Source organism: Psittacula echo, assembly GCF_963264785.1.
Source record: "Psittacula echo genome assembly, chromosome: 1".
In the NCBI taxonomy this organism is placed as follows: Eukaryota; Metazoa; Chordata; class Aves; order Psittaciformes; family Psittacidae; genus Psittacula; species Psittacula echo.
The window spans coordinates 103,950,907-103,973,783 of NC_137735.1; the positions used below are offsets into that span (position 1 = coordinate 103,950,907).

Below are 22,877 nucleotides of genomic sequence, written 5' to 3' on the forward strand. Positions count from 1 at the left end.
GGTTTCATTATACCTATTGCATGTTCAGAGAGAAAAGTTTCCTAAGGTTTTCTTGTATTTCATATATTTAGGAATGCTCTTAAATCTGCGTGACATCACAAATAAAATTCAAATAAATCCATCCTTTTACAGTCAAGTTATGAAGGGATGTTCAGCAGAAGATTAAGTACATGAAACAAGCGAATCTTTACTTCTCTACAGCCCTATCATTTTGCAGCTAACACAGATAAATATGTGTTTGAAATAGAAGCTATCTACCAACCACTGGCAACTCAGCACTTCGCTGCAGTCTCAAAATTGAAGAGGTGGAAATTCATATCTTTGGGTTTTTTAAACAAAGATTGATGAAAGCAGTAGCATTCCGATTCTTGAGTATAATAATAATATGATTCTGAAATAACCAATTAGCAGGCTAGAATTACTGAACCTGCCTTAAAAGTGGCTATTGCTAATGCTAGGATAAGAAGTGAACTGTAATAGAAATAAAAGTGTGCTGTATTAGGGCAACTAGCCATCAGAACTGATGGAAGAAAAAATTTGCCGTCACACTTGTTTCTTTGTATTTCTCTTTTGATGGGTGCAGGGAAGTAGCAGGAATACCAAAAGGTATGATTATAAATGGAAGAACTGCAGAGTGACCATGAGTTCCATAAGATACAATTTATTCTAGTCTCTGAATTTCTTTAGTTCCCCTAAGAATCTGTTCCAAGAAGTCAGTAAATTGAACTCTGATTTTTACCTCTCTTCTGTCAAGGATTGAATAGCTAGATATTAATTAATATCTCACTTGCAATATTAATGAAATTATTTGTGTGATCACAATAAGGAGGTCTTTGAAGGAAGAGTGATGAAAAGTTCAGAAACTATCCAGTCAGATTTACTCTTTAAACTTAGAAGGAAGTGAAACTTATTTTTAAGATTTATTTTTTTTTAATATCATAACAAAGTACTTCAATTACTCTTCACCACTTCTTCACCACTTCTTCACCACTCTTTCAGGATCTCTGGACTGTGGGACAGGCTGGGTTAGTGATATGTGTAGATTAGTGTTCAAATTCATGAAATCCGAATTGTTCATATTCACCATTTGAGAGAGCTCCTTTGAGGTTTGAGACAAAAATATTAGTCAGCAATAAGTAAGTATTGCTGGGTATTCTTTCTGCAGTTATACATAACTGAAGTGTTTGCAAGAAGCCACTAAGCACTGGAATGAAAACATCGCTCCACAAATCAGTATTATGACGGTTTTACTTGAGAGGCCCGCCATCTCTCAGGAAATACCAGATTCCTCCAAATACAGAAGCACAGACTGCTATAGGTACATTACAGAGCTGTAGACTGTCACCTTCTGATGCATGAGATCCTAATACTGCTAAAGTAACACTAAGATGTCACATAGGTAGTAAATCCTCCTACAGAACAGTGTGTCTGGGAGTATCTCGTGTGGTGACCAGAGCTGCAGAGACTTGCAAGATGCTAATTTGTGAATAAAAACGGGTGATAGGTGGGAAGTTTCACTTTCAGAGTTTCCTGACAGAGGAAAGAACATTTTTATAACAGTATTTTCAAGTTAGGCCTTTCTTTGTTGCATTTGTCCAAATATGATGCAGTTTTGCATCCTTTTCTGTCTGAAAGTCTGTAAACCTGCCAAAGTGTGTCATGTCCTGTTCTGTTGTTTTGGTTTTGGCCATGGAAATTCCAACCCCATTTTCTACTTTTTGTGCTTGAATGAGCAGGAAAAAGAAGTCAGAGTTTGGAGAATGTCGTTTTCCAAAGGGGCTCAGCTGAGTTGTTCTTTCTTAAATAATTCTGAAGTTCCTTGCTTCAGGCTTAGTCAGGTTTTGAAGACGTAAGAAGCTACAAGAAATTGGTATAAAAATTTAGCCTCAATTTTTTTTTCTTTAGAACCATTAGACAATTTAGAACAATTAGACAAGAAAAGGAAACGGAAGGAAAATTACCAGTCTCTGCACTTGCCAAAAGAATTGTCCCATTCCTCTCTTCTCTTCAGAGGTAATTCACATTTCTGGATAACAACTTGCCATAGCTTTCATAAGCAGTGCTAAAATAATTTGTTTCTAATAGAATTTCATGGTGCAGATAGCTTGCAGGTAATTGGTTTAGGAGTAAATTGAGGGGAGGGTTTTTCTCCAGTCACTCTTTTTATCATTTGCTGCTACTATGTGTCATTCAGAGTCCAACTCAATCAAGGGTCTATTACTGATAGCTGAACAATGTGGTGCCTACAGATCTTTTATGATGCAAAAGTGGGCAGTTGCATTGTGTTCGTTTCAAAAGAAAGAACGAACTTTACATACAGGGATTTAGATAAGAAAGTGATTCATTGGAAATAGATTTTGGTTATACTTTTTTTGGTTGGAATTATAAATTGAGTAACAGAGCTTCATGAAGATTTTCAGTTTTTATTGACAGCCAAAGAAATTACGTGAAGTTGGGGTGTCTCTCCATTCAGTACGTCAGAGCTGTTGTGCTTGTCTAATGTTGCATCTCAGTGCTTTACACACCCCTAACTTTTCCCAAACTAAGGAATTAGAAAATATGATCATTTAATATTCCTGCCTCACAGTTTGGTACCATCACATGTGTAAATATCATAGGTTGGTTTTAGAAGCCTTAGCACTCATTGAAAGGGAAATACAGATTATCCAAAACTTGTGTGGGGTTTTTTTTCTAATTTTTTTTTTTCCTAAAAAGCTAACTGAAACATTTTTTTTTAAGTCTTACACCACAGAATAATTTCTCTTGACTGAATGTATTCGTTCCCTTTAGGACTAGTGTACAATTTGCATGAAGAATATATTTCACGTTCTTTTGAGAAAAAAAATCTGGTTTTCACTGCTGCAGTCAGACTTCACATAATGATGATGAGTTGGTATAACCCTCAGTTTAGATGATATTCAAGTATTTGTGTACTTTTTCTTGACTGTGATAATCTATAAATAAACAAGTAGAGTCCACAAAAATAGTCTTTTTAAAAATATTTTGTCTCTGTCCTTTGACTGGCATGGTCAGAAATGCCAGAGAAATAGGTGTGATTTTGTTGTGCTTTAGTACATTGGTCTGGACCAAAACAGGTGAAAGTCTGAAACCCCAGGAAAGTGAGGGAGAAAAAATATATTCTCAAGTTTTTTACTTGTCAGGCTCAAAGTCTTTTATCTGAACTTGCCTATTCCTATTTGTAAGAAGCCACAATGTGGCTTTTTAAAAAGTAATAAAAATCTGCTTTTGTGATCAGAAATCAAATTGCAGTTTGTCAAATAAATGGAGCTTCACTGTGGTACCATTGGAGATCTCCTGTCACACTGCTCAACTCAAAAGTTGTACCTTTCTCCCAGTGACATTGTATAGGCAGACAGCAGTGATTCATGTTGCTGTTGTACAGCCCTTTGCAAGCGTGTGTGCCTGGAGGTACAGGTTGAGCACTCATAAAATGCCCTCAGTCTGAACCAAACAGCTTTTGTAGGGTCTATGTAAGTAAAATTTTGTCCTCGATTTCTCTTACCTTTTTGTGTTCATAGGGCAGTAGGAAACAGATAACAAAAAAAATTAACAGGATTCTCTTTATCTCAAAAAAAGTGAAGCTGTAGAAGATTTTGAGGAGTTTTCTTGCTCTTTTCAGAAACAGACTATACAGAGATGATCAACTTGATCAGAGAAAATAGTCTTTTACAGAAAAACCAAAACAAACAAAAAAACTTTAAGCAAGACCTCCATCAGTCATTCACAAGACAGTATAGGAGATCTTGGTTCTATTTTTTTCTAGTCTTTTCAAGCTTGCTACATGCCTAGGTTATAGGTGGAGTGAAGTTGGGAAGTGTTAAAAATCAGAGAAGAACAATTTTTGGTATGTTTAACATTTATCTGAAAGTAAGAAAAGCCATTCAAAAGACTTTCAGTGAGTGAACTTTCCTGATAGTTTGAGAGACCCAGGTGGTTTGGGGAGTCTCAACAATGTCCACAATTTTGAGTAATTATCTGAACTTTCAAAATTTTAAAGGTTATTCCCGTCACTAGCAGCACAATACGTTCACCATGACTGGCAACTTCAGGGAGTTTTTGCTCTATTGACTCTTGGCTACTGTTTTGTTCATGTGCTGCTCTGTATTCCTGACAGCAAATTGATTTAACTAGCAGCAGGAAAGAGTGTGTGTGCATGTGTGTGTGAGCGCGTGAGCAAGCAAGCGAGTGCGCAGGAGAGTGCGGGAGAGGGGGAGAGAAAGAAATGTGCCTATGTGAAATGTACTGGGGAGCAAGGCGAGGATACTGAATGGCAACATTTAGGCATTGACTGTGACATTGTATTAACCTTTTTAATGGATGTATGTAATAAAGTGACATGTAAATGGAGCACAAGGGGAGATATGACACTATATCTGGAAAAGGATAAAACACTCAGTGAATACTGGGCTATTATAGCAGTTTGCAAACCTTGGATAAACTCAGTCAGCGGTTGTATAATTGGTTATTCAATCCCGACCCTTGTTCACAGCTCAAAGCCAGGAACACTGAGACCTGTTGCCAATTTGAGTGAATGCAGTGACTGTACTCGGCCGGGGCCTAACACTGGAGCCAGGCCTTTTCCTGTGGGCTGGTTTCCACCATGTCTGGGACTGGCGCGGTGACAGTAGCCCTTTTGTTGTGAAAGGCTGGCTGGTACTCCCCTCCTTTGCAAAATGTCTAACAGCTACACAAATATAAGAAAATAGGAAAAGGGACTTACTGTAGCTTTTCTCTTTCTGAGTTAAATGTAGGGGCTTTGAAAAGGAGGCAAAGTCCAAGCAATAAGGAAAACTGAAGCATGTTGTGAAATGTTATGGCCAGATAAGGAAAGCGCCATGTTCTTCCAATCTATGATACATACCTTGGGGAAAACTGAATTCTCTTAAACCATGAGAAACACAAACTGTGCATCCAGAGCAGTGTTCTGCTCCCTTTTGAAATACTCGCCCCTGCATGTGCAGTTATCTCCCAGCCTGTGCCGAGCAGCCTGGGAAGTGCTCTCTGGAGAAATAATTCCTGCGGGCCTGCTGCAGTGGCCACTTGTGCGAGCACAAGAGCTTCTGCATGGGCCTACTCCATACAAAGTTAAAAAGTGTTGATATTGTCGTCATGGGTTTGTTTGAGAACCTCTGGTATTGCGGTTGTCTCTTGCATTATGGACGCAGCATTGTATAAGCCAGCTGGAGATGAACAGAGAGAGTGATACAAGTATCCCGGTTCCCTCCACCCTCATCCCTACACACACAACTTTCCAGTAAAAGCAGGGAGATATTTATGGAATGTCCTGACTCAGAGGCCAGCTGTTTCTCTTCTAGTAAAATGGTAGTTAGAAATAAATCAGAAGAAGGTTTGATTTTGGTTGATGAAATAATGAATATTCAGTAATATATATAGAAGATGAGCCTAGATGAGCTAATGGTCCCTTCTGGTTTCTAGCTTTTTTGTGAATGAATGTGCAGTGCTATGAATCTGCAGTTTTTCTTTTTCCTCTTTTTTTTCCTCGCTTTTCTTTAGCTTTTAGTAGTGGGATCTTGCTCCTTTACAAGCAGGACAGTTTCTTGATGTACCTAGGTTACTCAATAATATTTTTGTCATGTCATCAAACTAGCACCTGAGAAAGAAGAGAATTATTGACACAGTAGATTCTGCACAACCTTTTTAAGTTGCAAAATAAAATTGAGATAATGGTTAAAAATTATTTGCCTCTAGATCACAAAGAGATGGGCTTGGGGGCTAATCTCTTTGCCATTCTGATTTACTCCAGTTCAGAGAAAATAGTACAGAGTGCCTGATTTAATGAAAGGCTGCAATTCAATCAAGAGGTTCTGCTGAGGTCATATAATATAAATGGTTACAGCACCTCTTGACTGAGTTACAGCCTTGATAATTCAGTACTTTGTTGTTATTTATGAGGGTAACTTTTCAAAGCAATCTGCATATCTCCCGCTAAAACCTGCTTTGAAAAGTTTATACCATGATGTCATTGAAAAAGAATTTTTCTTTCCTTTGGTAAGAAAAGAAAAAAAAAAAAAACACAAAAAAAAACCACCAGCAAAATGAGAGGGGAAAGGAATGCATTGTTTTAGAATAGAAAATTAATCACTTGGAAATGGACTGGTTATTGTGAAGCAAATGCAGAAAGAGTATTGAACTTGAGATACATGAGAAAAACTACAGAAACTCCTGCCAAAGCTTTTAATGGAAAATACACCACACCATCTCATTATAAACACAGCTCTGGGAGTGAAGAGTTACAACAGTGGAGAAAAAATGGCATTATAGAAATACGTATTTTTTGATAATCATAGTTAATGTAGCTCAGCCTTAATTGAAGTATTGTCTGAGGTAGCAGGAACACATTGTAGTAGGGACTCTTGGAATTTGGGTGCTTGGGATGTTTATATGAAGAAGGACATAGTATTGCATGCTGGTGAAACTAGAATGGTTTAGCCATCAGAACTGCACTGGGTCCATTGAAGCCTATTCCTACTGATGAAAAATCCACTCAGCATACACCTCACCTTCTTAATTCCCCCAAATATTATCTGTGTTTTACATTTCAATGCCATATTGTCTGCAAGGATAATGCACTGATGTCTCCCTTAGGTCAATGTTTCTAATTTAGTGAATTTTAGGTGCCTGACTGAGAGTCTATGCTCTTCTGTAGAAGACTGAATGCTCGAGATGCCTTATTAATTTAATGTAGCTAAAAGACTAGTGGGCTTAAAGGATTTTGTAGTAACCCAGAGAGAACTACCACATGTAATTTAAATAGAATGTAGGAAACTTTCTATTCCTTTTTTTTTCCTGACTTAGAAATGTTCCAAGTTGTGATAGCTACTGTTATGTGTTTTAAACTTACAGAAAGTATCTGAAGTATATATAAGTGTTTCAATTAAACTCAGATCAGGGCTTTGCAGAAGCCTGGCTTTTATGCCGAACGCTTTAGCAATGTGCACCTATGATACTTCTGGTTTGGGTTGTTTTGGGTTTTTTTTCTGTAGCAAAAGTTAAATGGGAGGGGGAAGAAGGACGAGAAGTACAACACACTACTACCAAGTAAACTACTAATCACAGCTGAGCTACACTTCAACTCTGAATTCGTAGAAAGCAAAGTAATTTTCCTCAACCAGTTGTTTTAAAATTGAATATCATTCACAGATTCACTGAGAACTGAAGAATTTATGTTGATAAATTTAGAACCCACTAATAGGTTCCATCTAGTTATAGTAGGAATTTGAAAATTTAGAGGCCAAGTTTCATAAAGATCTGGGAAAAGTTTGATTTTTGGATTGCTGTGTTACGGCTCTGCATTTCAGTTCTCTGCCTGAGTTAGAATGAGATCAGGATTATGGTTTTAAAATAAGAATCTATTGCTTCCATGAAGAAATCATAGTTGTTTGAGAAACACATATTTCCACCCTTTTTCTGAAAAAACAGTAATTCCATCTTTTCCTTAATCCTCTGGCGATATCATAAATAATATCCTAGCTTTTCTGTTACATATAAGGCAAAATCTGATGGTGCCATTTTTAGCACTTCCATTTTCCACTACCTGCCCTTGCCATCCTTGTGAGGATAGACGTAACATATTCTATATTACGCCCTAGAGTGTGACTTTTACTTTTTTAATCAGGCTGCCTCTTCTGTATTCCTGATTCAGCTCATGTTGAAATAACTGGAAGGATGCTGTCTTTGATGTAGCAGGAATTAGATGGAATCCTCCAGCTCCATCATCTGCTGTAACAGGGCTCAAGAAACGTGTGAGCAAATGGGAAGGTTTTCCAAAGATTTATGATGCCATGTGGCAGACTTGGAAGGTTAGCCTCCATTTTACACCGCGTGTCTGTTAAGGCACTTCTATTTCTTTAGCAAGGGATCGGGAAACTCTGTAAATCAGTGGTATATTGGTTAATGGCTGTGTTCATATAACCAGGAGGCTCCAAGTTTAGTTTAGTGGTTAGAACATAGGAGAGAAGGGAAGCCAGCACAGAAAAACTCTTTCTTTCTCTTCTGTTCTTCCCTGTAACCATTGTATTTTATGTGGCATTTGACCATATCTGTCATTCATGTGGCTTATTCCCCCTGAGTACATTGGAAAATGCTGTTGAAGAAGGAAAGAGGAACATAGGAGGGCATGATTGTGTGGTTTTTGCCAATTGCAACTCTTAAGACCTTGCTGAAAGCTGCAGTCAGTGTGGTTATGTGATACAGAAATTTATTCTATTGGCTTTCAAGGTATAGACTGCTTTCATTTGTGCCATAGCATCCCCCCAGGATTAAGTCATTTGTTGCTCTGGCATTCTCTTAAAGCCTGGTCACAAAAGAGAACTTTCTGAACAATGGGCCTGTTATCCTATTCAGCCTTTTCTGATCTATTAAATTCCCTGTTACACCATTCTGCAATTACTCCACACCCCACCTTCCCAGACCCCCTGTTCTCAAGCAATCTGGGAATTTGCCCTTGTCATGTGCCTCACTCCACAGGAGCCCCACATCCCTCTGTTTCCCCACGCCACTTTTGATACTGAATCTGAGTCCTTTCTGTGCTTGGCGTACTCGCACATATTTGGTATGACTCTCCTTCATACCTGAATGCCAGAGAAGCATTTAATATATGTTTATTCAAGACCTCTCTACTTTATTCACAGAAAGGTAGGTTTCAAGGAAAGGATTTCATTCTCAGCCTCAGTTTTATCTCAGGGTTGAAAAACAAAAGCTGAATTGCATGTGGTTCTTTTTCCAAACATCTCTTCCTAGACACAAAAAAAATCTGTGAGTAAAATGCATATTGCTGAGCACTGTGTCTGCAAAGAGAGGTAGGTATCATACATGAGAGGTTAGTGTTCATCACAAAATTAGATCATGAAAGATATGATTCCATAGAACAGTTTGATAATGATATTATTCAGACAGAGTTCATTAACATATTTTAGACGTGTCGGTGACTTTTACTGTCAGGAGGATCATTTTTAAGTCTTGCAAGACTGCACTCCTGAGCATAGGTCCAGATCCTTATAATGATTCTCAGATCATGTATTATGATCCCTGTGTCCCATTCCTTTAGTCAGTTATCACCAGTCAGTGCTTGAGATCGTGGTCATAGAGGGAAGTTTGGGGTTTTTTTCTTTCAAAAGGTAGATGTGATCGCACTGAGAGTTTTGAATATGAGTGCAGAGTCTTAGGAGAGACAAGGCAGTGATTAGAACTTCAGATTCATGAAGACCCATGTTGTTCACCTAGGTGATTTGCTGCTTTCTGTACCAGTCTGAGCTTTTTGGAAGATGCCTTGTTCTTTTGTAACCATGGAAGGTAGAAATAGTCAAGATGAGAACACAGATGTGAAGATCACTGGTGCCAGATGTGTGTGATAAAATGAAGTGCAGCTTCTGCCCATTTGCAAAGCCAGATGTCTCTTACCACCTCACTTAAGAAGTGAAGACTTAATACGGTCCTTAACTAAAGATGTTGTTGAGGAGGTGGTCCCTTCCAAGTGGTTCTTTCTTCATCTGAACTTTTGTCTGGCTTCAGTTCAGTTTAAGCCTTCTCTTCACTGATAAGTCTGTGCAGGTGAATGCTTTGGAATTGCAAAAAAACACTGACCTTTTTTTATGGGAAAGACCTCATTTCAGTCACCCCCAAGCGCTAGAGGCAGGCCTTCTCAAATACATGGTTTAAGAAATCTGTGAGGATGAGCACTCCTCCCTTGTTTTTCGATAGAACGAACTAGGTCTTAGAGCAACAAGGACAAGTTTGTCAGACCAAGTAGGAGAAAGCTAGCTCTAAGGAGGGAGTTGATGAGATTGGTAGCACAGAGGTGAGGGTACTGTTTCTTGTTTTAAAGTAACTTCCCTTCATCAAAGGAAATGTTGACCTTATCTGTATTTCTGTGGTCTGTGTTCTTTTTACCAGGGAGAATGTAGTGTCTCTTGATTGTCATAATTGTGTAAAGAGCTCTCAGTGTAAAGAGCTGCTCAATGTATGACCTTAGTTCTTGGTGAAGGTGTCCTGTTCCTGCTGTGCGTTCGCCTTACTGGTCCTTAGTGATTCATGAAGCCATCCTGAATGCAGATGATCTTTCTTGTGGACAGCTATTTGCAGAGGAGCTTTTACTGTCCTGAAGTGAATGGAGGAAGTAATAAGTTTTCTCAAATAGTCTGAAAAAGTTCTGCTGCAGGGTATGAGTAAGATCCCTCTTTGATTAAAAAAAATAAATTTGTCTCTTTAGAGTGCTGGCAATGATTTGAAGGCATAGGTTATGCTTGAATCTAAATCCTGTTGTCTTTTCTGATAGCAGAAGTTCATGTTACAGCTCTTTATCTCCTCTCTTTCAAGTTTGTCCAGGCTGCTGCAGTTACCTATTGAAGATCTGCAGTATGGGGGAGCTCGGTGTTTGTGACCATTTTCAGTAGTCAGGGAGTGGCTGCACAGCTGCCCCAACTCTTGTATCCCTTCAGTGCATTGTGCAATATAAGTACATTTCAGATTTTGGCAAATGAGTCCCCTTTCTTAGTCTTGTTCTTTCCTTGTTCTCAGTATTGTTTTCTTTGTCTCTTTCCCCCTGTTTGACTTTACTGCTTTTACTTTCTGACTTTTCTTTCCCCTTGTCTAGAACTATTATGTTAAAAAGCTATGCATAATAGACTTTCTCTGATTTCGCTTATTTGGGGACTACCTGTCAGAGCTGTTACATGGCTGAACCACACATCTATCTTGATGTTAGCCCCTAACTCAGGAAGAAAAATGCTCGATCAAAAGGAAACCCAGTGTATTTTCTCTCCCTATTTACGCTGAACATAACAGAGTCCAAAAAATCCATGAATGGAGACAAGTGAGAACAAACAGAACAAGTTGTCAAGGCAGATGGAATGCCGTACTTCGTTGGAGAAGCCTGTGTGCAAATCCTGGAAGATTATTATTTTAAGCAAGTCCAAAGATGACATTAGCTTTAATAATTTCTACTTAATTTGACATAATGATTCCATGCAAATATCATTTACATCAGAACTAGCAGACTGATTTACTGTGAAACTACCTGCACTTAAGAAGCTTTGATTTATAGTGTACATCTCTTTTTCTGCTATTATTATTTTTCATATCTTTCTGGCATCTGGCAATCGATCATTGAGATTTTGTTTTCACATATGTTGTGCAAGAGGAGTTCAGGATGTGTAGTTGTTTAGCATCAGGCGTATGTGCTTTAATTCTCACTTCCAGTGGTAAAACAGTCTGTCATATTTTTAAAGAGAATAGAAATCAGAGCCTACTGTGTGTTTCATGCTTGTTTCAGGGGGATAGCCTTTTCAGTTTTCTACTTTCACTTTTTAAATCCTTTTAATGGTTTTATTAACATCCCAGATGAGTATTTTTATGGTTCTTTCAATGTTATCATTAGGTTCAAATTATAATAGGACACGTACTCTAGGAAGTACACAGACAATCTGATGACTGTAGCCCTTTCACTACAAAATTATGTCAACTTATAATTTAAATAAATAGCTCCAGATGACTGAAAGATGTACATGGTCTTACCTCAATTTGATTGATAACATATGACTCTAAAACAACCAGTTCCACGATATGTCAATATTTTGATGTTCTTTAGTATTATATTTTCAACTTTCAAGTGTATTTGCACTTCCAGGTGACTTACTGGCTGGTTTACTGATTTTGTTTGGATGTGGAATTGCCTGATTTGCCTTCATATTTACCTGGTTTGCCAGGACGGTTGAAATACAGGGATTGCATTTGATGGAGCTTATTTGTTATATGTGGTTTATTAACTGAGTAACCTCAAGTAGTAAATATATGGGTACGAATGCCTGTATTCATTATTAGGATCAGAAAACATTTTGGCACATTTTTTTTCTTCTAGCACTAACAGGTCTGAGCGCACCATTTAAATGGGTGCAGTCATTTTCATTTAAGGGAAAATTAACTTTTCTTCCATCTGCCATTGTTCTCTAAAGAGGATTGTAATATGGTCAATGAAATGCTAAGAAGGTTAGAGAAAAATTATGTTAACCTCAAAGGAGGGAATGTCTTATTTATGGCCTAACCTTGTAATTATCCTGCAAAAACAAATACGAGGGGCGGGAGGAGGGAACCTCTTCTTTCTGCCCAACTTCCACCTCCCCTTACTCTCTCTGTCACTCCTGGCAGTGTAACTAATGGCCATATCTGGATCCAGCCCTCCCCACCTCCGCTCCGCTGACATCATAAATTATCCAGATCTAAATGGACAACATTCATTAGCTGTGCACTTTACAGAAAGAGCCAGCTCAGGAACTAAGCACTCGCCCATTTTTATTAACAGTTAAAAAGCTCCTTGCTGTCACGGAAAGGGGAGGTTGGAAGAGGTACAATGGAAGACAGTGCCACAGAGCTAATAAATAAAAATAATAACTATTACCATTGGTTGAGTGACCCGGGGAGAAGAGCACTACCAAGCCATTTGTTGTTCCCTTTCACTTGTCAACAGCAGTGGCTTAAAAGCCTTTGCCATTGTTCAGGGCCTAATAGCACCTGTTGGGAAGATAGGAAGACAGCTGTCAACAAAAAAAAAAAAAACAAAAAAAAAAAAAAAAAACAAACAAAAAAAAAAAATTAAAAATAAATAAAAAAAAAACTGGGTGGGGGAGGAGGGTGGAAACTAATGGTTAATTCAGTAACTTGCTCGGTGCAGCTGCAGCAGGACATGTCATGGTTTCCATTTGGAAGTGTCTTCCACCCCCAGCCAGGCACCAGCAGAGCCCCAGTGCCGGCTCACGGGTGCCTGTTCTGAGGGCAGTGATAGTTACCCAAGAAAGCCCCAAATCCTAAAGCAGGCTTCAGCAGTGGAAGTTGTGGCTTTGTGCCACAAGTACTTGTTTCACTTGCTGCTTTGTTTCTCTTTTTATTGCTATCTTGTGTTTATAAATAAGTCTTCCCTCTTTGTCAAGGTAAGGGCCACATGTAAGGAGGGCCAAGAAGTAAGGAGCCCTAGGTATCAAAGCTGTCTTTGCAGCTGATCATCTGGAGGCCAGAGCTGTGTACTTTTTGGTGGTGGGAAATAATGACTGTGGCAAGGGCTGAAAGATAGGCTATTTAGAAGATTGTGTCCTCAGCTTCATCACATAGAGTGCTTGCTTTTGTCATTTTGAGGAAAATGATGATCACTTCAGGACTCATTTCTTTTCAATTTAAAAAAAAAAGTGGCTTTGAGATTTTTGGGTAAGAATGCTGTAGTGATTGCATGTGAAGGGTTACATTGTTGCTGTTGAATTTAGGATTTAAGAAGTGGAGTGGTTGAGATTCAGAAGGATTTCCTTGAAATTCTAGCCAAACACTGTAGTTCTCAATTTATGTTTTATGGTTATTTAGATTATAGACTTTTTTGCTCTCTTGGGGTTTTTTTTTAGGTTGTTCTTGAGAAAGCATTTAATTACTTAAAAAGAGACAGGTCAGCACAAAAGATCTTTTCTGTCGAAGGATAAACCATGGAATCTCTCTAGAACATCTTTAATGATGTGCCAATGCCCATAAAAAGTTATTGTATAGTCATCTCATTTAATGCTTTTTTTAAGCCCTCTTGCTTATTAAGGATGTGCTGAAGATGTAAAAAATTAGATTGGATATAAGGAAGAAGTTCTTTACAGTGAGAGTGGTGAGGCACTGGAATGGGTTGACCAGGGAAGTTGGTAATGCTCCATCCCTGGCAGTGTTCAAGGCCAGGTTGGACAGAGCCTTGGGTGTCATGGTTTAATGGGGGTTGGAACTAGATGATGCTAAGGTCCTTTCCAACCCTAACTATTCTACGATTCTATGAAAATTAGCAGACCAAAAACATTGCCCTCTGTTATTATTAACAAGATATTATGGCCCTTTAATTAGAAACTGGCACTGCTGGCAGCACTAATACAAAAATGTATTTCAAGGGAGTATGTATTCTAGCGGAGTATCTCTGTCCAACTGAGACAGAAAAATAAAACTGAAGTGAAATGTAATGGTATTTAATTCCAGATGTCTCTGTTTTTATGTTGTTACTCTTGAAATAGTCTCTGGAAATATTAAAACATCTTTGTGGTTTCAGAATTTCAGTGAAGCTCAGGCTTGGTATAGTGCCTCCTTCTGTCAACTGACACAGGTTTTTTTTGCTGGATGGACCACTCCTGAGGAAATCAATTCCTTCTTTCATTTATAGTTGCCTGGAATTAAAGAGGCATTAGGAAGTTGCAGAACACAGATTGACAAAATTCTCTTTTTTCAGGCATAAGAGAGAGGTTATTTATTTTACTGTTGCCCTTCTTTTCATAAGGATTCCTACTGGTGTAGTATCAATGTAAAAGGAAAAGGTTGCTGCTCAGGTGTTTGAAAGTGAGTTACTCCATTTTATGTGTTAATTTTATTTATTATTTTTTTTTTTTAGTATCAGGAAAGCCTGGGGACATTTTTGAAATTCAACATACCTTTTTTAAGCTTGGTAAGGTTAAATAACTTGGGTTGTTCTTACTTGTTAATTTAATTAGGGGTGAAGAAGACAGTGGTAGCGGGAACTCGGGATCATTCTAGTGATCATGTATGCTGGAAAAGATGTTCCAGCAACAGTTGTGCCAGTGAAATGCTGCATTTGGCAGAATGCGTTCATCATCTCTTTCAGCCAACTCACTGGCCTGGATCTCCAAAGGCAGTCAGAGCCCAATTCCTTTCCAGAATGAGATTTATGCTCCTAAATGCCTTTGGGAATCCAGAGCACTGAGTCTCAACAAATTCAGTGACAAAAAATATATTGTCCTGTGCATGGCATCCAGTGCCATTCATAGTGCCTCAACGTGCCCTTCTCTGGGAGACACTAGCTCTGCTGCAGAAATGGGGAAGGCAGAGATTGAGTCAATTCTCGAACTGGCCATACCCTACTATCTATTTGCAAGGACAAGGATTTAGATGGAGGGTAGCTGAGCAGTGACTACAAACTACGCTGTTCTGTTGTTTCTTTAGAATAATTAAGGGGGCTGCAATTAAAGCAGCCCCATCTCCATACAGACCTGCAGCAATCAGCAGTGGCTCCAGACTCGATGTGGAAGGCCACATTCATGGAGCTGTGAGTGGAGGACACCACTGTCCAGCTGCCCTGGCACACAAATATGAATGCCACCCCCTGAAGAGTGGAACAGGAGGCAGCTACCATATAGGAGCTTGCAAATCAAGATTATTATTTTTTAGAGAGTAATCAATGTACACTTAGTAGCCTTCATGGAGTCTGTTGTCACTAGGGTATGTAAGGCAATGGAGTATGTACTCTACAAGTTAGCGTGCTGGAAATAACAGAAATTGAGCTGGAATTCCCTGTTGTTTCTGAGGTGAGAGCAGGGATGCAGTCTTGTTCCCTGACTCAATGCTATGTTTGTAAAAGAAGTGGTTTTCTTGGGTATGCAGGCCTCAGAAGGGCTTTGTGGACATTTTATTGATGTAGGCATTGTCAGTCCAGAAGAGTGTATGACAGACAGACTTTCAGAAATACCAGAACTTTTCATGTTCTGAAGGCAGATTCTGTACTGAAGCTGAAACAAAGGGAATGGAGGCAGAGAAAACCTTTACTGTTGCCTGTGTAAACCCAGAATCAACATAGACTCTGCTGCTGGGAGACTGAAGGACTGGCAGAAGGTATTACATGACAGGCTTGATTTCTTTGCATTGTACATGTCATATCTGGAATGTGAGACTGACTGCTCCTGGAGTAGGTGACCATTTGTGGAAACAAGACAGACTGAAAAGTACACAGCTAACGGTGCCAGTGCCAGTGCATTCAGGTGATGGAAACTATAAAAATTTCAAACAATAGCCTGACTGTTCCTGAGGGTGTAGTTGAATGAGATGCTGGTTTTGGCCACAAACCTAGCTTAAGAAGTCCCCATGCCCTCCGCCTGTCCTGCTTAGCCATGTGTTCCTGCCTTGTGCTGTGGTTAACTGGCTCCTCGCTTACATCCTAAGGGATAATTAGTTCAACAACTGGCAGTATAGTGTATCTGAAGACTACTCTAACCTTTTTTTCCTAATAAACACCCTTGTTAGGCAACTTTCTTGTAAGGCTGGCAGTATGCATTGGTAAGCAGTTGTAAAAATAACTGCTTGTATATTTGTAGATAGAGTAAAATAATGTTTTCAGTGGCATTCACAGATTGCTGATTTTGATTTTAAAATCTTGGATAATTTATTTATTGTGCTATGGAATCTTTTCTGGCTATGTGAATTATTTTTTTTAGCACAAGAAGCAGTATGCTTGTGCCAGAAATCACAATAAAAATGTCTTATCATTCATACAGTGTATACTTCATTAATGCAGCATGATGGGTATTGCAAAAGAGAGCCAGCAAACTTGAAAACAACTGTTGTATTATTAAGCGTACACAAAACTATGCAAGTATGTGCGACAAGAATACTATAGTAACCTGATGTCATTGTGCACCACAGGTAACTATGGTCATCTGTGGATACAGTTGATTTTGTCCTCTGAAATAAAATGCTATGGGAGTTAACATGTGGCTGGGGTAGAACTGGAGATTCAAAGAGCAGGAAGGCTGGTTATCCCTGCCAGAGAAAGGAGCTTTTTAGTAGGTTTGGAAGCCACGCGTGGACATATGTAGCCCAGCTGTTTTCTGCACAGTGGTTGTGATGGAGCGATGTAGTAACAGTCATACTATGATGTGCTAGCCAGAGCACCACAGCATCCTAATATCTCATTGAAACTTGAATATTTCATTCGGCTTTGTGAGTTTGTTCCCAAAGACCGAGTATTGAAAAAAAAATAAAAAATACCTAAAACCCCAGCAGCACTCTGCTTCCTGCCCAGTCAGAGAAGCCCCTGTAGGTCTGCACTTAGCACCACATTTTTGTATATCACACCCCAGCAACTATGTCCTACATTTGAACAATATTTACATTTTATAGAGGTGTTTTCTAGTGTCTTCTCTGAAAGTTTAGAATGCTTTTAGACTGGTGAAAAATTGCAGTACTTCCTGGAAGGCAAGAGAAAAATGTATGTTGTGTGGTCTTTGATTTCCAAATTTAAATACATTCTGTGTTGTGCCTGAACATGATTCATAGTGTCTTGCCTAGCTGCAAGTAGTTCCCTAAAAGCATGATTCTGTTGATGGAGAACCATATGCGTATGCAGATGCTGTGTGTCTATGTAACCTGCTGATATCAACCATTTCTTCATAATAGTTGCTTTATTTTCTTTGCTATGAAAATTGTTTCTGATTTTGTATAGATAAGACCTTTGTAATAAAAAGTGGGTGCATAAAAAGAGAAATTTCTTGTGTTTGTGTATGTGCTTGTCTGCTCTTTTAAAGGAAGAGTGGAAATCTGCCCTTAATCTTGTTTCCTGATTTAAACCAGAAAGGGTTTATTGTGGTGCATGAGCGCAGAATAGAGTGCCAGTGGGGTGGCATGTTGATGGGTGAGGGTTGTAGAAACAGTGAGTGGAGTTGTGGCCAACAGGTGTAACATACTTATAACCGAGGCAGAAGAAGAGGGTGAATAATGGATGCCAGCTTGGTGTTTGCCAGCTCTTTCATAATACAAGGGAAGGTGCTTGCCAGAAGTGGAAGGTATATCAGCTAGTGCTAAAGTTTATTCATGATTGTTTCTGCCGACCAAATACTCCTTCCTCTAGGAATGACATGTGTTGGCAGGGAATGTCTGGTGGTCTGGCTGGGTATTGAGCAGCTCCTGGCTTCCCTCCACTCTGCTACACTTCATGTCATCATCCTTGCTGAGGCCAAACATCTTTCTTTTACTTTGTTCTAAGGAGTCTTTCATCCCAGGACAAAGCTATTCACAGTAGTTACAGGGAAGGGAGCACTTTAGGCATCTCCTTGAGAGAGCACCCATGCTCAGACACCCAGACACCGTGCAAGTGGGAGGCTCCGGGACTCATTGTTCCTCTAACTTGTGGCTGACTTATGTCAGCCTCCTTTCCTTTTATCGTAGTTTTCTCATCTTTGTAATGTCAGAGCTTCTCTTTTCCCTTTCTTTTTCAAATATGCCTCTTCTGGAAGTGCCTCATGTGGAGAGCCCCCATCCTTCACCTTGTTACAGCATGATGGCATTATGTGCCTTTCTCTGGAAGCAGGCAGCTGCATGAAACTGGGGTTTGCTTTTAGTAAATAATCAGCAGGAGCAGAAGGAGGTAATAGGAAGAGATTTGGCAGTGAAGACCATTCTAAGCTTTTATAAGTGGATTTCCAGGACTGTGACCCTGGAGCATGGATTGAAAAGAGCTACCAGAGAGGTTAGGCCTGCAGGGAACGCTGTGCTGTGGGACTGTGGTTTTTGGAAGGCTGCCGAGGCAGGTTCAGGTACACGTGCATCTGGACTGCCACTGAATTGAAAGTAGGATTAGGTCACTCCAAAAGGGGAGTTACAGTGCCTGAAAAATTAACACAACTTCTGGAAGTAGACTAAATTAAGTAGAAGTCTAGCAGACAGTGCTAAAAATGGTGCCTCTTACCACAGCTTTGTAGCCTTGGTCACTTCCTGGAAACAAACCCCTCCTTTCTCAGTGTGAAAACTTTCCATCTTTGAAGGAAATAAGTCAATGAAGCTGTGTTTAAACATCAAATACATAAGTAGAGGGGTGGTGTCATGCTTGTTAGCATACAAAAACTTAGATTCAAAAGCGATTTTATGTTCATTTACATAGATGTTTTGCTTTCCAGTAGTCAGAGCAATTCAGCATATGTATATGCATGCCCAGCCATGCACAGATTGATGCACATGTGCAAATCAGAGCAGCTAACGTGGGACTATGACACCACCAAGAAAGTGGTTTAATTCCATGCGCTGAAGGCCTGCATGAGAATTACTGGCTGCTGGCATCAGTCTCCAGGCCTCATTGTTGTAGATGAAGGAGTCAGCCTCCGTGGTGCTTGGCATGGGAGGCAGGGAGGGAGGGAAGGGAGGGGGGAGAGAGGAAGAGTGACAGGGCCGGTGGGCCCCAAGGAGCCAGCATGCTGCTGGCACACTTGGGCGGCTGTTCACCAGTGAGTGCTGCCATACACAGTAGTGCAAAGCAGCACATGCAAGCAACAGAGGCAAGGGTGATACAAGGAAAACAAAATGCATCCTAAATATCTTTGGAAAGAGCTAATGACTGATAAATATGTTGAATAGAGATGGCAGAAATAATTTTTGTGGATTAATTTGTATCTATTAATTCAGTCTCTTCTTCAGCATTTACTTAATGATTCCTGTTACTCTTTCCATCTCATTCTTTTTCTCTTTGGTGTCCTACCCGTAATCCTCTTCTTTAACAACACTTAACACTTTTCATAGTGTTGCTGGAACAAAAATGTTTCCCAAACATTAATGAATTACTGTTCACAAACAGGCTCTGAACGACTCTTTTGTAGGTGTATTCATACTGTGCTGTGGATAGACTTGGAATTGTTTTACTATGTGCCTTAGGACCTGTGTTGCCAATAAGTAATGGGGGATATTCTTAGCTCAAGTGGGGCTCAGAAGAAGAAACGGGACTAATCTTGGACTCCTCTCAAAGACTGATTTAGGAGACATTCTGAGTAATTGTGATACTCAGAATGGCAGAGCACACCCATGTATAGCTTTTTTGGACATACAAATACAGATTATCATAATACGCAGCTGTCCTGATGCGTATCCAGAATCTGTCACAGTATAGCTCAGAGTTTGGACTCAAGAACATTGTTCTGGTCAATCTGAGAGGACAGTAAGTTTTTGGAGAAGAAATCAGAAATAGCAGTTCCTGTGTGCAGGCCACTTTTCCCAATTTCAAGCTGCACATTATATGTGCAAGCATTAAAAGTTTTACTGACTTCCTAATGAATCTGGAGAATGAGTGCTTTGCAAACAAGATACAGTGTTTATTTCTTTTCTTAATTTGGGAGCACTATCTTCCCAATGAAGTCTAAAAGGAAACCTGAACAAAAGTTGACTTTGTTTCTGTATAATTCATGAAAGCTCTGCAGTTGTAACCTTATAAACAGTTATTTAAGATGTGTAAATTTCAAATCTTTTTTTTAATGGTGTACATAAATGACATAATAAATGTCTGTTTCCACGATAGTGTGCATAATGTACTTCACAAGCAGTTACTGCAATGTGATAGGTGGGGTATATGAATAGCATATTTTATGTAAGTATGTAAGTATAATATGCTAACACAGTATGTAATAGAATTAAACAAGCTGTAATTTAATACAGCTCTTTAGCTCTATAAAGCTATAGGGGTGGGGAAGCTATTGTCTTTCAGAATTAAAGTTCTTTTTAAGTATTAGCAGAAGGACAATTACTTGTTCATTCCGTATCAAAATTCTGTTGAAGTGCTTTACGTAAAAATTGCAGTCCAACTCAGGGGAGGTTTGGAACTAAGTTAGGACATCAATTAAATATGATTACACGGGTTTTTCTAAAGGGAAAAATCTATATAATATTATTTTAAATAGTTAACATACAGTATTTCAACAGGGGAAGCGCTGATTAGATCACTACAATCTATTTTCTGCCATCAGGATTGCTGAGGGGCTTACAATTGTGTTAAATTTTCATATTACTCATATTCACACATTAATGAACAGATGCATTGTTACTATTGGGATTTTGCCATTTGGCCTTTCACATCTCTAATCATGATTTCCTACTGAGATCTTTACCGTTCTCGCAGAAATTCAAGGCATTGATACACGGCCGTCCGCCGCATTCATTACTCTCCGCTCGTTTGCCGCAGCGGCTCTCCCGGCACCATCTCCGGCGGACTCAGGTTGCAGGGACACTCATTTGTAACTCGAGTCCCGCGGCTGAGGACTCTGCCGCTAATGCGGCGAATTGGCACTGACAAAGCTACTGTCACCCCCCTTTTCCCCTCTACACCTCGCTAAAGTAACCCCGAGCCCTGGCCCGGCGCCGCTCCCCGAGCGGCAGCAGCGGTGGCTCGGCGCAGTTCGGCCACGGCGGGGCGGGGGCAGGCAAGGAGGCAGGGAAGCAGGCAGGGAATCAGCCTCGCCGCAGCGGGGCCCTGGCAGCCCCGGTGAGCGGCTACTGTTGCTTTAACGCGGCAAGTTGGACAGAAGACTTCTGTTTCTTTACGAGCGCACCACGGCGAATATTTTGTCTAGCTGCAGGGGAAAAGCTTTGTCGGGGCCTTTGCTGACAATAGACTTAAAAGTAAGGCGGGCTGCTTTTGGTGCCCGGAGGCTCTGGAGCCTATTGTCAGCCCCCAGTGGATTTCTATGGCCGCATTCCTGCTTTGCAAAGGTTTGTTAGCTTTTCCTGACTGACAGCCCTCAGCCGCAAATACCGCATTTGCTCTGGCCTGTTTACAGGCTAGTCAAGAATTTTGTAGAAAAGCGCAAGGAAGAAAATATAAGGGAAGAATACTAAAAAAGGGAGCAAGTGGCGGCGTTTTTTTGACGTAGTCATATAGGTCTGGAAGAACGGCTCCCTTCATAAAGGCTCGCAGGGGACGTACAAACTTGAGTTGTGCAAGTGCCGAGAGCACGGGAGCATCTCCTCATGGCCAGCCCCGGCACGGAGATGTTCATTGCACCGCGCTTCTCCCATCCTTTTCCTTCGGCTTCAATGGCAGAAAACTTGCGCGCAGGCAGTCAATCCCGGTGATCGGGTGCGCGATGAGCTCACGGAGCAACCAGCCCTGCGAGAGCCTGCCGCTCGCAGAGCAGGAGAACGCGCGTGCATAGGAGGAAATTGGAGGCTTGCAACGTGTATAACAGTGTTAGGGGAGGGGGGAATCTCCCCTGCTGCCAATGGGACCTGCTATTGCAACGCCGGCAAACGAGCGGGGGTTGCTGGAAAGCGTGCCCCCGCCGCTGTAGTTAGTTATGCGTTACTATTACACTGCGTGAGGCTGGTTTAGCGGGAGTTTGGGCTCCTTCGGGTGTGAGAGATGCTTTGCAGAGCGAGAGAAAGGCCGTGAGTCCGGGCGGGACCCGGCGAACCTTTCAAACATATCGCCCCCCTCGGAAAGCCTCGGCGGAGCTTCAAGGTGTGGCTTCAGAAAAAGGAGGCGGAATTAGCCAAACAAGATAATGAAGGTTGCTCGTAATGGTTTTTACTGTGGGGAAAATTAACCAGTTGCTAATAATTGTATGGTCCCTAGGCCAGACGGTCCCTTTGATAAGTTAACGTACTCCCTTTATGCTCCTGGTAGGGGGTAAACAAATGCCTGAACAAATACAAATACACATAAACACCAATGTGGAGAATAGCAGTATATGTCTTAGATCCAGATAATAAGTGTGGGTATTGTTATTTAGATGGCGCATACTGGGACACTTATCTTTTAGTACACTCCATTTTCGAACTGAATGCAGTGCTAATCGTGGGATTGAAAGCTATTGTAATTGTGTACCCATCTAAATGCTGACAAGAATATACAATTACATTGTTTGGAATTGAGTTTAATGTTCTCTGAATTTTATTAGCATTTATATTTACTTATGCATTAAAATTCCATACAAAGAGGGGTCAAAATACAAGAGTTATAAATATCAGACCCATCCACACCCTCGCTGCATTTTGCCTGAAAACACTGAACAAATTTATTTTATTTTATTTTTAAAGGGAGCGATAGAATCTGAAATGAGCAAATAATGGGTTTCCATTCTAAGCAGTGCCTTTTCTCCCTCTGGATTTTGCAATCTTTTAAAGCTTTTTTCATACCCAACTTTTTATTATTATTTATAATGTGCGTGTTACCGGAAAATCTTTCCACAGTATGCTTACCACCACACGATGTTTAAACACACATTATAAAGTGGATGTGATTGTAAAGGCTCAGAGGGATATAATTACATGTAGCAGATTTAGGAGCTAATTCTTTG

General features: G+C 40.1%; 1 protein-coding gene across 7 annotated transcripts in view; it reads left to right on the forward strand.

Moving 5' to 3' along the window:
* SOX5 (SRY-box transcription factor 5) overlaps positions 1 to 22,877 on the forward strand; it is a gene marked incomplete at its 5' end in the record, with an annotated part of 294,566 nt that overhangs the window by 110,785 nt on the left and 160,904 nt on the right. The window lies entirely within an intron of this gene.